The sequence below is a fragment of the Rousettus aegyptiacus genome, unplaced genomic scaffold (assembly GCF_014176215.1).
Source record: "Rousettus aegyptiacus isolate mRouAeg1 unplaced genomic scaffold, mRouAeg1.p scaffold_m13_p_1, whole genome shotgun sequence".
Taxonomy (NCBI): domain Eukaryota; kingdom Metazoa; phylum Chordata; class Mammalia; order Chiroptera; family Pteropodidae; genus Rousettus; species Rousettus aegyptiacus.
Genome location: NW_023416284.1, coordinates 95201215 through 95216782, shown reverse-complemented (window position 1 = coordinate 95216782; position 15568 = coordinate 95201215). Strand labels below are relative to the sequence as shown.

Sequence of the window (15568 nt, the reverse complement as noted above, 5' to 3'; positions counted from 1 at the left end):
GGTAGATAAATGGGTGTACAATTCGTGTTTGTCTTTCAATTTTTGTTTTTCATGATACATGAAAATTTTATCATGAAATTTTTTAAGACAGACTGGTGGGGGAAAAATAGATTGAGATATAATCTCTTTCCATTAAGCTATTACTCAAAAAATTAAGGTTCATCTGGAGCCTCTTCTTTGTAATAGGGACTACATTACCTCTTCCATTTCTTAAATACTTATTCAAGATCACCCAATTCTCTCTATGCTGATTCTTCTATCGCCCAACAACAATTGATCAATGTTTCTCAAGTATCTTGAAATCACAAAAAGGATGCTCTAAATTGAGGCAAATGTAAAAAGTATTATTAGTCAGGGATGAAGTATATGCTAAAAAATTTTTAATCAATTGCTTTGCGCTTTAATATTATTAATCTTCCTTTTATCACTGGTTTTTCTAATCAACTGATCTCTTATGAGTTCGGCTAGCATTAACTTCCTCCCCAAAAGTCTTAGGAAACTTTCAACAAACGAGTTTCTGGTTTGGAAGTAAAAGACCAAGGCTTTGGACAATCATGTCAAAAAAAAATAACACCAATGCTCTGAAGGTAGCCATGTCTGAAGCAGCCAGCTGTTTTTTTTATCTGTAAAATTCAGATATGTGTCCTGCCCACAATAGGCTTGTGAAAATAGGTGCAATAACATACATGAAAGTGTTTTCAAAATAAAGTTCTATACAAGTGTAATATATATAATGATTTCATGTTACTAATGACTTCTTGAAACCACCTGTGTTACTGGACAAATAATTATTTTAATAGATGACTTCCACAAACGAATAAGGTCACTCTTTAAGAGAACTTTCCAGTACGAACACCTGACCCACAGTGATTAGTCTTGACTCATATTGATATCTGTGTAAGTCAAGAACTACTATTCCCAATTTACCCACCAGGTCTTTTGTCTCATCCACATTTAAATACACAATGTAACAAGGGTCTCAGTCAGATCCTATTGAGTTTAAGGGCTTTGCTGGCATTCTTGTGGTAGTGCTGCTAAATATCTCTTGCAAATCCAAGGTTTGTACCATTACTAAGCAATTAAAAAGACCCTAATTCAAGCAGCTACCATCAAGTAAATCATCTTGCCCATTACAAACAGATCCCTACAAAGATCACCATTAGCATCTAAAGGTTGATATCAAGACCTCATTCTGGTTTTCAAAATACATTTCTCTTCAAACCTACAGCTAGCTGCTCAACAGATTCACCACAACTTTAAGATTTTAAGTAAAATGAGACATAGTATCATACTTGAAGGGTCATCTGTAAAAAACTGAGATATACAAAAAGGAGTTCAATTGCTCTCAGTTTATTTAAACAAGAAGAAAAAAAAATAAGTTTCATTTTAAAGTTTTCATTTGAGCCTAAAAGTCTAGGCTCAAGGTTTACAATAACCACATATTGTGTGGACAGAAGAAACAACAAGGAAAAGGGGCTAATCAAAGCTTATCCCAAGGCCTTCATCATTCAGTATTTACTGATTAGTTATAATGCGTTCCGTCATTATAAATTACAGAGGATACAAACATCTATCCTTCATACAACCCTATAATAATAGGAATCCAGTACAAAGTATAAAATACAAGCTAAATCCTTTGGTCAATTTTTCAAAGGGTCAACAGCAACCCTTCTTTGCCCCAAAAGCATTCAAATGTACAGAATAAAAAATGAACATGAAAATATTTAAACACTTGCTCTTTGACAGCAATGGCCCATCTTAAACAAGATTTAACAAACTGTGGACATAGGGTCTTTTATATCAGAATGTGAACACAAAACACCATCTAAAGCTATTCCTTGATTCAACAGGGCACCCACAATGCACACATTTAAAAACCAAGCCGAGCCAAAGTCCTTGTAACATTTGGGAGGGGGAAAACCTAAATTGCAAATATTTAAACAAAAGAAAGAATGGCATTCCATACATGAAGAGAATATAGCAAGTAGTAAATGCAGTCCAGCTACATGCTACTGTCTGCATATTATGAAAATATGTTTAACCTTCTAATTAAAGGTAACGCCACTATTTCCAAGTAGCTCAGTGTGACAGTCTAGCATAGCAGAAGGCATAAAAGCTCTAAAGAGAGTCAGGCTACTGACTTGCTATGTAAAACCTTAGAAAAATGACTAAGCCTCCATTTCTCCTTGTTTGTAAAACGGTAAATTTGTACCTGTAAATGCCTATATTAAAAAAGCAGAGGAACTTCAAATCAAACTCATCTTCCACCTTAATACATGAGAAAAAGAGCAAACTAAACCTAAAGCAAATGGAAAGAAAAAAATAATAAGCAGAAAGTAATGATATAAAGAACAGAAAAACCATAGAGAAATGGAGAATCAGTAAATGAAACACTATAAAGAAAAGCCCAGGTACAGATGGTTTCGCTGATGAATTATACCAAATATTTAAAAAAGAATCAATACAAATTCTTCATAACCTCTTGCCAGAAAATGGAAGAGGGAACGCATCCCCAACTCAACCTATGAGGCCAATATTATCTTAATATCAAACTAAAGCTACCACAACAACAACAACAAAAACTAGAGACCAAAATCTCCTTTAAATATAGCTACAAAAAAATCTTCAATAAAATACCAGAAAATCGAGCAGGGAAAAAAATGGCGTAGATGATAGAGGCTATGTTCATCCCTCTGACGACCAAATCAAAGTTGTGAAGGAAACAAGGAGCAAGCAGCAAGGAAAAATCGCTTGGGATCTTGATAAACAAGCCATACAACTAGGGAGAAATCCAAAAAATCACCCGCAACAGCAGAAAGTAGGACCGGGCGAGGACTCGGGGCTGCCTGGTCTCCAGTGGCTGAGCGAGACTGAGGTAGCAGCAGCGGCAGACTCCTCTTAAAGGGGCCGCGACCGGACTGGATTTTCGGGATGACAGACCTGCTCGCTGAGCACCAGTGCCAGTTAGGCTGGGCACAGGGGGAACCAGGGATTTACAGGGAGGCACTGTCAGAGTTAGGGCCAAGGCGAGAACCATTCTGCACAGAAGTGCCGGCAGTATCCATTGTTCCTGTTGAGGTCTCCTCCCCTCCCGTGCGTGAACATAGCCATGACATCATCAAACTGGATAACATAAGTTGTTCTGCCCAGAAGATTCCCTGAAAGCTCGCCACCCCCAACTCACGGCCCCACCCAAGCCACATCCAGGTGTGCGCTCAGCAAGTCAGGTGCTCCTTGCTTAGCGGCGCCTAGACTCACACTGGAGCCAGCTGGTCTCAGTTTCTGATGTGGCCCTTTGAGGCAACTATAAGCACAGCATCTGTGGATTGCTTGCTGAATCTTAACAGGGGGCCCCGGAGGGGCAGAGGCTTGGGTTAAATTTGGTCTGCAGCTAAATCTCTCTCAGGACTGTGCCACTAAATACCTACTCACAAATCCACACTAAGACTGGGAGACCTAAGAGCTTTGCTTAGTACATAGAAAGAGACACGGAAAGGCAGCCAAAATGGGAACACAAAGAAGCAGAAATCATATGAGAGACCATTCTGAACAGAAATCCAGAAATAATGGAGTCACACACAATCTAACAGATGTTATCTTTATAACACTGGTTATAAAGGTGCTCAATGAACTTTTGGGAAGTGTAGATAAATTCAGTAAGAACTTCAACAAAGAGATAAAAAAAAAATGGAAATGGAAATTATAAAAGGGAACCAGTCTGAAACGAAGAACACATTATCCAAGATAAGTATATTAAATGGAATAAACAAAGTGAATAAAGAAAAGGATCAATTGCCCTATCTAGAGGACCGGAAAGCCAAGGACATGCAATCAGAATGGCAAGAGATAAGATACCAAGACTATAAAAATAATTTAAGGAGCATACGGGACACTATTAAGGGTCCAAATATCCATCGGATCGGCGTAACTGAAGAAAATCAAGATGCTGAACAGCTATTTGAATAAATAATGATGGAAAACTTCCCTGACCTGGTGAAGAAAATTGACATAAAACCCCAGGAAGCTCAGAGAATCCTAAAAACCAGGGATCTAAAGAGGCCTACACTAAGACACGTCATAATTAAAATGCCAAAGGTTAAATACAAAGAAAGAATATTAAAAGCAAAGTTACCTATAAAGGAACACCTATAAGACTGGCAGCTGATTTCTCAAAATAAACTATTCAGGAGAGAAGGGCTTGGCAAAAAAATATTTGACATGATGGACACCCAAGATCTACAACCAAGAATACTTTATCCAGCAAAGCTATCATTTAGAGTTGAAGAACAAATAATGAGCTTCCCAGACAAAAATAAGCTAAAGGAATTTATCACCGCCAAGCCAATAATACAAGAAATGTTGGAGGGACTTCAAGAAGAAAAAAACTATCAAAAACAGGAATAAAGAATGGTAATAACTACATTCCTATCAATAAGTACCTTAAATGGAAAAGAATTAAGTACTCAAACCCAAAGATAAGAGTGGCTGAGTGGATAAGAAAACAAGACTCCTACATATATTGTCTACAAGAGACTCATTTCAGATTAAAAGATACACAGACTAAAAGGAAGGGGAAGGAAAAAGATATTGCCTTGATTGTATCTAGAAGGTATTTAAGTCTGAGAAAGATAAACACTATATGATTTCATTTTTATGTGTAATCTAAGGAATAAAAAGAATAAACTAATCTAAAACAGACTCACAAAAATAGTGGGCAATTTGGTGACAGACAGAGGGGGGTTGGGAAGCTGGGAGAATGAGGTGAAGGGGTAAAGAAATACAAATTAGTAGCTGATGGTCACAAGAATGGGAAGCACCGCATAGGGAATACAATAACATTAATACGTTGGCTAGGTGGAGAGTCAGGTGAGGGAGGGAGCAATTAGGGGATTGTTTTACGAACTATATAGATGTCTAACCAATGTACTCCATAGCTGAAACTAATTAAAATAAATAAATTTAAAAGAATAGCAGAAAACCAAATCCAGTATCGAATAAAAATGATTATACACTAAAGCCAAGTGGAATTTATCCCAAAAAAGCAAGGTTGGTTTAGCATCAGAAAACCAACCAAAGTAATATATCATATATTGAAAGAATAAAGGACAAAAACACACAATCTTAATACATACAGAAAAAGCATTTGACCAAATCTGACACCCCTTCATGGGGGCTGAGGGGAACTTAACAAACTAAGACTAGAACAGAACTTCTTTAATCTGATAAAAAGCACTTACAAAAAAGCTGACATCATTGTCACAGCTAACTTCCTTACTTAACAGTGACAGACTGAAAGCTCTCCCAAGATCAAAAACAAGACAAGGATGTCTTGTCTTGCAAATGGCATGATCTTGTATGCACAAAAAAAAATAAAATAAAATAAAATAAATAAATCCTAAGGAATTCACTTAAAAAACTATTGAAGCTAATAAGTTCAGCAGGATACAAGACCAATATACAAAAATTAAGTGTGTTTCTGTACACTGTCAATGTCCAATCTGGGAATGAAATAAACAATTCCACTTACGATTGTATCAAAACAAACATAAATTTAACAAAAGAAGTACAAAACATACACTGGAAAGTTTCTGAAAGAAACTGAAGACACATAAATGGAAAGATATCCCAGTGTTTAAGAACAGGAAAAATAAGTATTGTTAACATGGCAACACTTCCCACTTAAACTACAGATGCAATGCAATCCCTTATCAAATTCCTACCTAGATTCTTTGCAGAAATTGATAAGCTGATCCTAAAATGTATATGGAAATGCAAAGGACCCCAAATGGCCAATCTTGATAAAAAAGAACAAAATTGGAGGACTCATGCTTTCTGATTTCAAAACTTATTACAAAGTAAGTACTCAAGACATGGCATAAAACTAGGCATTATAGATCAATGAAATAAAATTGAGAATCCAGAAATATACTCTTACATTTATGGTTAACCAATTTTCAACAAGGGTACCAAGAAAAGTCACTCAGGAAAGAATAGTTTTTTTAACAAATGATGTAGGGACAGCTATATATCTACATGGAAAAGAATGAAGTTGGAACCCTATCTCATGTCATATACAAAAATTAACTAAAAATAAAGCAAAGATTTAAATGTAAGAGAGGAGTCTACAGCCTTGCTACCCTGAACAAGCCCAAGCCCACCTGATCTTGGAAGCTAAGAGGTGTCGGGCCTGGTTAGTACTTGAATGGGAGACCACCTAGGAAGACCAGGTGCTGTAGGTATAAAAATGAAAAATAAATAAAAATAAATAAATGTAAGAGAAGAACTAAAATTATAAGACAATTACAGAAAATTAGTTATGAATTTTTATAATTTTGGATTAGGCAACATTTTCTTAGACAAAATTTAAAACTTTTGTGCTTCAAAGGACACTGTCCCCAAAAAACATGAAAAACAGCCTACAGAATGGGAGAAAATATCTGTGAATCATGTATCTAATGAGGGACTAGTATCCTGAACATACACATATAAAGAACTTCTACAATTCACCCCACTTAAAAAAAATGGGCAAAGGATCTGAATAGCCATTTCTGCAAAGATACACAAACAGCCAACAGATACCCAACACATCGCTAATCAGCAAATGCAAATCAAAACCACATTCACTAGGATGGCTATAATCTAAAGGAGGAACCCAAACAAGCGTTGATGAGGATGTGGAAAAACTGGAACCCTCATGCTTTGTTGGTAGGAATGTAAAAACTGCAGCTACTCTGGAAAAACAGTCTTAAAAAGTTACTTAAAAGTTAAACAGAATTACCATATGACCCAATGACTTCCCTCCTAGATCTATATCCAAGAGAACTGAAAACATATCCACAGAGGGTCAAGAGACATATGAAAAGATGCTTAAGATCACTAATCATCAGGGAAATGCAAATTAAAACCACCATGAGATATTATCTCACATTTGTGAGAATGGCTATCATCAATAAATCAAAAAAACAAGTGTTGGAGAGGATGTGGAGAAAAGGGAACCCTCGTGCACCTGTTGGTGAGATGTCAAAATGGTACACCCACTACTTAAAATGGTTTGGAGGTTCCTCCAAACTTAAAAAATAAAACTACCTTTTGACCCAGCAACTGTACTTCTGGGTATTTATCCAAAGAAAACCAAAACATTATTTCATAAAGATCTGTGCACTCCTATGTTCATGGCAGCACTAGTCAACAACAGTCAAGATATGCAAGCAACCTGAGTGCTCATCAACAGAAGACTGGATAAAGAAGTTACAGTATATAACAGAATATTACTCAGCTATAAAAAAAAAAAATGAAATCCTACCATTTTCAACAACATGGATGGACCTATAAGGTATTATGCTGAGTGAAATAAGTCAGAGAAAGATAAATACGACATGATTCCACTTACATGAGGAATCTAAGGAACAAAAGGAACAAACTAAACAAAAAGAGACTCAGGTATAGATGACAATCTGGTGATTACGGGGGCTGGGGAGGTCTGAGGGGCTGGATGAAACAGGCAAAGGGATGAAGAAGTACAAATTAATGGTTACAAAACAGTCACGGGATGTAGAGTGCAGCATAGGGAATATAGTCAATAGTACTGTATTGGCTAGTGTAGGGCCAAGATGGGTGCTAGGATAATCAAGGGGATCACTTCATAAACTACATAAACATCTAACCAATATACTATATACCTGAAACTAATATAAAAATTTTTTTAAAAGTTCAAACCTTCACAGTATTACTAATAGCCAAAAATTGGAAACAACCCAAATATCCATCAACTGATGAATGGATAAACAAAATGTGGTATATCCACACAATGTAATACTATTCACCCATAAAAAGAAATGAATAACACATGCTACGACATGCATAAATCTTGAAAACATTATGCTAAGTCTAAGAAGCCAGATACACAGGCTATATATTTTACGATTCTATTTATGTGAAATGTTCAGAATTGACAAATCGATAAAAACGGAAAGTAGATTTGTGGTTGCCAGAGGGACAGAGGAATGTGGAATGACTGATAATGATCAGATGAGTTCTATTTGAGGTAAAATTTCTAGAATTAGATGACAGTGATGGTCACACCATTTGTGAATATACTAAAAATCACGAAACTATACATTTTAAAAGATGATTTTTATGGTGTGAATTGTCTCAATATAAAACAAATAACCAAATAAGCAAAAAAAATTGAAGAATAAAGCCACTGAAATTTACTTTCTACATTCAATAATGTTGTAGTCTTAAGACCATATCCAAAAATTTTCAATCCCTTTCAAAAGTTTCAGCTAAAACAATATGAGTGGTACTTCAAAGACACATCTAATTCTGTCTGAGCCAGGAGCCCAAACACCAACTTTCTAATTTTTATGGGTTAAAATACAGCAAGTTGTCCTTCTCTGCAGATCCAGTCACTGCTCACATTGCAGCTGTGGGCCTTCCTGTCTGTTTCCAAGTTGTAAAGCAGCAGGGAGACAGGATAGCTTCAACCTCACCTCGCCACCTGGGATATTCTAAAATAAAGCAACAGCAAGTTGCCATCGTTTTGAGCCTATTAAACTGTATCGATGTAATTTTAAACAAATTTAAAATACATCTTTGTGTATATTTACCATTAATATATATTTAATAACATATTTATACAATGGTACTTTAATAAGAGCTCAGCCATAAATTCAATGACCAAACTCTTTTATCAGAGTTCATATGCTAAAATGCTTAAAATTCCTTAGAGTTGCAATACAGCAGTCATATAGCTAAATAAATGAAGACTTTATAGAAAATAATATAAGGCAAAATAATATTTTTATAATATCTGAAAAATGCAATTTGACCTTAACTCTCATCATACTATGTGTGGACTAATATGTTTTCTTCTTATACTGACACATACGACCCATATCATAAATAAAATATAAATCTGTATCACGGCAAGAAGTTTGCCTTCTCATCTTTATACTTCATCTAATTTTTCCTAAATATATACTGAGCTTTATTTTTAAGAAACAAATTTAATTACCTCTCACATGACCATTTCCCTTCTACCCCATCCCAACCTACACTCCTCAAATAAGGAGAGGAAGAATATTTAGTGTCTTTTCAACAACACAGATACACTTGTAAAAGACATAACACAATTGGAAAGACTTCAGAAGACATCTGAATATCCACAGGGATAAAAGTACAGACTAAATAAAAGGGACTTCTTCCTAGAAAAACAAAAGCTGAGAGAGAATAAAATCTACAAAATTAAATATCAAGACAGATGAGGTGAGTGCAATCGTGTCCACAAGAACCTTTAGGCTATAAGGAAAAAGTACCTCTTCAAAACCTAAAATGTTAGAAGTTCAAATTTTGTTTTTCAAAAATCTAATATAAAAACTTTAATTTATTACTGAAAGAGAATTAATAGAAACCAAAATTATAAAGTCTTAATTCATGATTATTGGATTATTAATAAAAGCTGTTTATTTCTGGTACGCATGGAATGTAATTATGGCAATTTTCCCCATAAGACATCTTGGCACTATTTTAGGCCAGAACATTGCCGAAATGCACAATGTGACTAAAAGCATTAAATTCTTATAGCATTTTTAGGCAGCAGAGAAGTCCTAAACATCATCATTGCAGCAGGACCCTATTGTCACTTCCTAACTGAACTTATTCCTTCTCTTCATTTCAGTGACTCCACACTCACCTGATTTCTCCTATCTCTGTCCACCCCAGTATGTACTCATTTCACCCTAAATAGTGTAGCCCTGGCTCACACTCTCTCCCCTAAACTCTAGATACCTAAGGCATTTCCACATTTAGATAGTGCACAGCCCTAAAATTCAACAAGCCTGACACCATTTTTGTAGAATAACAAAACCCATCAGAAGTGACTAAATAGTCTGATTAAATTAAAACTAGTATATGCATTTATTGTGTTGCCATTTAAAAGCAGCTGCTAGAAATGTATATGCTGGTTTGGAAAGACCCTAAAATATAATTAAGTTTTTAAAAAAAGCAAGGTACAGTTTAGTGTGTAGTATGCTACTATGCGTATTAGAACAAAGGGTAAATGCAGTGTATACACGGGAAACTTCTAGAAGGATATTCAAGAAATTTAACCACGATTTTCACTAGAAAGTATACCACTTAGGAGGGAGACATCCCTTTTACTGTATACCCACTCATTTCTGTTCTTTGAATGTTTTAGCATATGAATACATTCTTAGTATTTTTTAAAAGGATTTGAAAGATATTACAAAGCTATACAAGTATATTTACAATGCTATCTGAAAAAGAATTCATATCCAGAATATACATAGAATTCCTACATATAAGAAAAAAGCAAGCAACCCAATAGAAAAAATGAGCAAAAGGTTTCAACAGGCACCTCACAAATGAGTTTAGTCAAACGGCCAACAAAGAAAGGTATTCAATTTCATTAGTCATCAGAGAATTGCAAATTAAAAACACAACGCAATAACCCTATACACAACTAAGATGAAAGAGACAGTCAATATCAGGTATTGACAAAGATGTAGAATAACCAGAACGCTCATATACCAGTGGTGGGAGTGTAAATTGATACAACCAATTTAGAAAAACTGCAGTATCTACTAAATCTAAACTATATATGTACATCTTATAACCCAACGATTCTAACACTAGGTATGTACCCAAGAGAAATGAGTACTATGTCCACCAAACGACGCAAGCAAGAATGTTCATAGTAACATAATTCATAATACCCCCACACCAAAAAACTCTAAAAGGCAAAATGGATCAATTACGCTATCATACAATATAATGCCACAGACCAATTAAAAATCATTACCTCTCTACAAAAAAAAAAAGGTAGATGAATCTCATAGCCATAGTGCTGAGGGGAAAAAAGCCAAACACCAAAGAGTAAATATTACATGACTCCATTTACATAAAAGGTAAAAAATAAAACTAATTTACAGTGATAGGAGTCACCACAGGTTAGAGATGCTGAAAATGTACTAACTATATGTTAATCTGTGTAGGTGGTAGTTATACAAGTGTACACATATAAAAAAATCATCAAGTTGTACAGAAAAATTCATCAAACTTAAGAGAATGAGAAGACAAGCCATAGACTAGGAGAAAATATCTGCAAAAGACATAGTTGATAATCAGAAGACTGTTATCCAAAATACACGAAGAACACAATAAAAAACAGATTTAAAAATAGGCAAAAAATCTGAATGAACACTTCACAAAAGAAGATGTATGGATGGCAAATAAGCATTTGAAAAGATGTTCAATATCATATATCATTTAATTGCAAATTAAAATAAGATATCACTACATATATCTACTAAAATGGCCAAAATCCAAAATGATGGCAACACCAAATGCTGGGATGGATGTGGAGCAACAGAAACTCTCATAATCATTGCTGGTGGGAATGCAAAATGGTACAGCCACTTTGGAAAAAAAGTATGGCAGTTTCTTACAAAACTAAACACACTCTTATCATACAATTCAGCAATCATACTCCTTAGTATTTACTAAGTTGAAAATTTATGTCTACAGAAAAACCTGCACATGAATGTTTATAGCAGCTTTACTCATAATTGCCAAAACTTGGAAGCAACCAAGATGTCCTTCAGTAGGTGAACTGATAAACTGTCATAAATCCAAACAATGAAGCATCATGTAGCACTAAAATGAAATGAGCTATCAAGCCATGAAAAGGCATGGAGAGACCTTACATGCCTATTATGAAGTGAAATAAGCCAATCTGAAAGGCTACACACTATATAATTCAAACCATAGGACATTCTGAAAAAAGCAAAACTATGGAAACAATAAAATAAATCAGTGATTGCTGGGGGGTAGGGATATGAACAGGCCTAGCACAGAGAATATTTAGGACATTGAATTCATTCTGTATACTACAACGGTAGATACATATCATTATACATTTGTCAAAACCCATATAATGTACGACACCAAGAGTGAACCTTAATGTAAACTATGGACTCTGAGTGATGATGATGTGTCAATGTGGGTTCATTAACAGTAACAAATGAACTATTCTGGTGATGGATGTTGACAGTAAGGGAAGCTGCCCATGTGTGGGACAGGAGTATAAGGGAACTCTCCATACCTCCTGTCCAATTTTGCTGTGAAATCTAGTACTGCTCTAAAAGATAAAATACTTTTTAATTCATCAAAATATACACTTGAAATATGTACAGTAAACTAAGTTAGGCCTTAATAAAAAAGTAGAAAAAAGATCTAAGAAGAAAAAAATATAAGGTAAACCATATGGATTAGGAGTCATGACAGTGATTACCCTTGAGGAGGAGTGAGTGACAGGAAGAAGATAGAAAGAGGGTTTCATGGGGGCTGGGAATGATATTTCTTGATACAGGTGCTGGTTACACTGGTATATTCACTGTATGAACATTTGCTTTATGATACTCTTAAGATTTATGCACTTCCCACTATGCAATACTTCAATAAAAAGTTTAAATTAAAAAGGATATGATATAAAAGTGCATTGACATGCTATAGAATTCACCAAAAAATATACCCAACCTGTCTAAAATTTATCATCTCTTCTCCACAACCCACTCATCTTCTAGACAGAATCACGTCAACTTAAGAACTTCCAAAGAATAAATTCTCTTCTACTAAACAAAACTCCCCACACCACTGAGAGATGGCATTAGTGATTGCTTCTACAATTTCACTTTGGACTTAGGAATAAACAGATTCACAAACGGCCATTCAAAATCTAACCGGTCACTAAGTAGAACTGCTATACTCATCATATGTGACTGACACCATCTTTCACCCAGTTTCCCATGTCGGAATTTTTGCTGCCTTCTTTTCCACCTCCCCACCCCATCCTCCCACCCAATCTGTCTCTGCTCTTATACTGAAGCCCTCATCTTCAGTCCTCACTGCCCTAGTGCTATGGACCAAAATGTGTATGCCCCCCTCCCAAAATTCATATATTGAATCTTGATGTCCAATGTGATGGTGGTTGAAGATGGGCCTTTGTGAGATGATTGGATCATGTGGGCTCTGCCCTCATGAATGAGATTAGTGCCCTTATAAAAGAGTCTAGAGAGAGGTCCCTTATCCCTTCCATCACATGAAGTTACAGTGAAAAGACGGCATCAATGAGGAAGATGGCTCTCAGCAGACATTGAATCTGCTGGTGCCATATCTTGGACTTCTAGGCTTCCATAACTGTGAGAACTCAATTTGTTGTTGTTCATAAGCCACTTAGCCTATTTTGTTAGAGCAGCCCAAGTGGACTAAAATGCCCAGATTTCAGCCTACATTCATTCTCTGCTCTCTTATTACAGCACTCACTCGCAGTTGCTTTACATAGGGTCCACAGACCCCAGAGTCCATGGATAGAGTGTATTCAGATCTATCTGGTTTCCTTCATAATCATAAGCGTTTTTACTTTATACATTATTCTGAAAAAGGGTCAGTCCATAGGTTTCATCAAAATGCCAAAGGGATCCATGGCCCAAAAAGTTTAAATGCTCTAACTGGACTCTGCTTCCATGCTGTATTATACCCTCCAATTCTCTAACACACTAGTGGAACATGTTATGTTTTTGAAACATAAACATCAGTCAATCATGCTTAAAATCCTTAAGTGGTCCCAACTGCTTCCATGAAAAAACCCAAACTCAGTAGCACACAATCATATTCATAACTGGCCCCTGTTCATCTCCCAGCTTCATCTTGCCTCCTGCCATACACTGCAGCTAACATACTGAGTTGGATTTGCAATTCTCTGAACTCAGCATGCTTTCTCACTCCTCTCTGCCTTTGCACAAGGTATTCCCCAAACTGGAAAGCCCTTCCTCACCATCTTCACATAGCGAATTCCTGCTCACCTTTCATACACAGCTTAAGCACCATCTCCTCAGAGAAACCCTCCTGGCCATCCTCCACTCCTAGTTTCGGTAAGATGCCCTGTCAGTGATCTCCCATAGTGCTTTCCTCATGGTGTTTTGCCAGTTTATTGGTCTGCCTCTTCTTCCAGACTGTGAGCTTTCTCACAGGGAAGAAGTCAGAACAAGGTATATCATTCCTAGCAGACCTCAAGACACACACAAGAGTGCTGAACAAGGAACTGGCTCTGGAAAATGGCCAAGCTGGCCAAAGGCTGGTCAGAAACCTCATCAACTAAGTGGCACTAGTCTGGAGATTACCGTACAGGCAAACTGTCCAGTTGAAGCAAGATAATTCTGCACCTATTAATCTACTATCAATGTTCCTTCACTCAAGACTGAGCAGTTAGCCCTCAATAAATATAATTACCCTGGTCAGGGACTATGCCAAAGGCTTGACAGACATTAGAGCTCGCTAAACCTCTAAGTAACTCTAAGACACTCTTTTTTAAAGATAAAGAGGTCAAATGCTTAAAGTCAAGTAGAAAGTTAAAAGTCTAGTTTTAAACCCAGAACTTTGATTCCAAAGCCCAGGCCTACCCAATGAGCATGGTTTCTGGAGATCGGCATGCCCTTTGTCTTTGGAGGTGTTTTGGAAGACCCTGGGTTTGATAAGAAATGACTTATTCCCCAGGCAGTACTAGTTTTAAATTATTTAAGATTTAATGTAACCTCCCCCATATACATTAGTTGCAAAATATTTTCAAAGGGAAGGGCTTGTGAGAGTCTTTTTCCAAGAACAGCAAGTAAAGCAGAAGATGGGTGTTAAAAAGGGAGAAGAAAAATCAGTCACACAGAATGGAGCTGGTTGTGGCGATTCCAATAAAGAAAAGAAGGTAGATTGAGTCTCCATGGCCTACTACAAAGAGACACCACTAAGCATCATCCATTAGCTGGCTGAGAAGGTGCCTTTGGGCTTAGCAGAAGAAAGAGTCCACGGGTTTCTAACAAATGGAACACCAATTTTGCTGAAAGATGCTACCATTTCCACTAAACTTTAGTTTGTAATAGCACCACTCTCACCTGTGATCTTTAACACTTCCCTGTAAGACCCCAGGGGGGACTCACAATTTACACCTCAAGATAATGTTTTCTTTAATCTCACCCACCACCCATTCACATTAGTCTCACTAGCTGTTACAGATGTGGCCAAATCTCATATTGACTGGAAGCTGGTAACAATGAAGCATTTTCATTCCTAATTACTACCCCATTTCCATCCACGTTTCCCCATCCTCATCCCCCTCACACTCCAGTCTTCCCCTTGACTACCCCGTGTCCTTATTCTTCCAACTCACCTCCAAATCTGGTGTCTGATACAGATATACCCAGTGACTTTTCTGCACCCAAGTTTAAACAAAAAACCAACACAGTCCATTCTTCCTGTCCCTGGCTCCAACCAAAAATACACACGATGTAAGTATCTAATTTATCTACACTGAAAATTATTCAAGTAAACCTATGGGAGCTTTCAATTATGGGATTAAACTGTCTACTCACTGAATAGTTCAAAACCAAGGGTAAGAAAATGTAGTTTTTAGGGACATATACTGACACAGAACAGGTTTTACTATGGTTATCATCTTCTAAATTAATCCACACTGATATTATTGAGAATACAAACCCCT

General features: G+C 36.4%; 1 protein-coding gene and 1 pseudogene across 2 annotated transcripts in view; one reads left to right on the top strand and one right to left on the bottom strand.

The window, feature by feature from the left end:
- Window positions 1–15568, bottom strand: part of ZFAND3 (zinc finger AN1-type containing 3) — a 316314-nt gene that overhangs the window by 293580 nt on the left and 7166 nt on the right. The gene's annotated exons all lie outside the window — the stretch shown is intronic.
- On the top strand, window positions 6121–6239 carry LOC118605145 (annotated as a pseudogene).